Consider the following 2,992-nt stretch of genomic DNA (forward strand, 5'->3'; position numbering starts at 1 on the left):
CCTCGTTCAGAGATTTATTATATATATACGACGGGCTTCTTTCAGTTTCTACAAAATCCACTCACAAGGCTTTGGTCGGATCAAGGCTATAGTAGAAGACACTTGCCCAAGGTGCCACGCAGTGGGACTAAACCAGGAACCGTGTGGTTGGGAAGCAAGCTTCTTACCACCTTATGTACCTACGTGTGAATCTCAGATCAATTGGTTCGGATTGTGTAGATCATGATTATTACTTAAGTAGCTTCTGGCATGTAATTACTCACCGGTTTACTCTGTCGAAATACAAGTAGATTCATAATTTCATACGCTCATTTCAGAAGATTCAGAACGATTATTTGATGATGTCAGGTACTCTGCAACTCCAATTTCAATACTAATACGTATGTCATGCGGTAAATAAAATGTAATAAAAAAAGATGAATGAACAATGAGGCTTCAAAATGTTCCCTGCGTATGTTTCAATAGCATGGGGATTCCATTATAAATCATGCATTTTGCAATACAAAATCAACAACCTTTTCATGGGGTACCACTACTGCTCGTAGAAACACTCCATTTTTATGTAATGTACAAATTATGAATGAATTATGCTAGTGAAACACACACACCTGCGCGTGCGTGCGTATATATTATTGCTATTATTATTATTGATTGAATTTTCTTTTTATTTCACTAACCCTTTTATTAATTTTTGTGCGAAGACGCATTTCCGTTATATCAAAGAAATATTTGTTCCCATGAGTGATATTATTAAAGGTCACTAAATTTCATCAATGTATATTTTCTAAGGCTGAGCATTTTAATGTATTCAATATAATACAAAAACGATTGACATCAGAATTTCTAATTTCCGGTTGGCCTCAGGAGATTCCGGTGGTTTTTAAAATTATACATTGCGGACACAAAGAAGTAATGCTCTCATACTGGTTACCCTATCATCTCTTGAGACCGCGTTTTATCTATGCAATTATATATAGAGAACGTTAATGTCAAATTTTACGTATACATATTTACATCGTAATATTTGAATTATTTCTACATCATTATAAATCACGTACTCGAATAAATATTCCCGTTTTAAGCATGAAATATTTCTTTCTTGTATGGTACACGTCATGCAAAAAAGGAAACATATATCTATGGCATGAAATTATGTCTTTGCAAGCTTTTGGTAATTAAGATGTCAGGGTTACCAACCTAAAGGCCCTATAGTGGTACGGTATGTCAGACCATCGCTTCAATATTGAGTGAACGTTGCCTGCGAAGGCTTGGGTACATGCGTTGCATGTGTGGAAGTCTAAAGATTTATTGTAGGGCCTACGCGAGTATAAAATCGTTCAAAATGTCATCATGCCTACTTCAGATACATGGATGTGTGCAAAAGGAATTTCTGTCCAATGCACATTGGAAGGACATAGCAAAAACGGTATATTCTGGAGAAAGGCAGGAGGGGGGATCCAAATAAAGCAAAGGATGCTCACCACGACAACTCAGTCTTCGGATTGCGTATAAGATGTGACAGCACAATGTAGACGTAAGAAGAAAACGAATGAGATCTAAAAGGGAGAGAAAAAAAATGATATTTTCATCACCTCTTTGAAAGGAGAGAGATTGACGAGAGTACAACCATATCACTCGTTTAAAGACTTCTCTTTTATTAGTATTTTTTCTAGCTTCATTCGACGTAAAAATTTCTTTGTTTTTAGTCGACCCGTTTTTGAATGGTCTTTCATTTCACGATTTATAGCAAATAAAACTAAACATGGTAGAAATAGATGATTACTCCATCATTCCATTACTTCATTAAGTATCTTAATTATGAAGTAGTCACTGATTCTCCACATAACTGGAATTCGGTTTTGCAATGATTGAAATTGTGATATCAGATTAAATCAGATTATATACATGTATATATACATACGAAAGGCCCTCATGTACGAATAACAACTGTATAGTATGCAGAATGAACCATCAGGTTAACTGTTAGATTAGGAACGTAGTCTGTAGCAGATGATGTACTGGGAGAATACGCAGAAACAAGGCAACAACATACATTGAGTAGGCACCACATAGCATAGGGGGAGCGGACAGGCGAACCACTGGTGGGAGTTCAAAGAGACAAAAAGCTCGTCAATTTCCTACCAACATGATCAATTAGAACATAGAAGCTCGTTTAATAACAGATTATTGAGGCCACACAGATAGTAGTAGACAGACCTAGCCTCAACAGAAAACACGAATGGAATGGGATAACACTCACACCACTACCACCACACTATGTAACATGACGACTAAAGACAGAATGGGAGAAAAAAGTCACAGATACAAACAGTATAATATATAAATCCATACACACACGCGTACACACAAAAGGCACACATACACAAACTTAAGACGGAATGAGAAAAACAAAGAAAGAAATAAGTGAATAAATGAGAAACAGACTAATAAAGAACACGAGTACAAGCAGTATAGTTGGTGAACCTATGGACACACACACACACACACACACACACACACACACATACAAAACATATATAAAACACAGACACACGTATACACAAATATACACACACATACAAACGCAAACGCATGCGTGGATAAGGATATACATTATAGTAAGGCAGAATGGATTACACAGTACAGGAGGAGACAAGTGGGATAGAGAGTCACTGAAGAGGTCACCGAAAGTGTGATGAAAGATCCATGACAAAGAACACTAAAACAAAAACAACAATAAAGCGGAAGTGAAGAATGAATATATACTGCGTGTGTTTATTTGGAAAAAAAATAAAAAAGAAAATGACCATCCCGAAATATAACGATATCTGTTTCAATGTTTCAACACACGATTACACTTATGGAATCTTGCAAAACAAACACATAAAAACGTGTATATATATATACACATACATACATACACACACACACACACAAACACACACACACACACACACACATATATATATATATATATATATATATATATATA

The sequence above is a fragment of the Octopus bimaculoides genome, chromosome 15 (genome assembly GCF_001194135.2).
Source record: "Octopus bimaculoides isolate UCB-OBI-ISO-001 chromosome 15, ASM119413v2, whole genome shotgun sequence".
Lineage (NCBI taxonomy): Eukaryota > Metazoa > Mollusca > Cephalopoda > Octopoda > Octopodidae > Octopus > Octopus bimaculoides.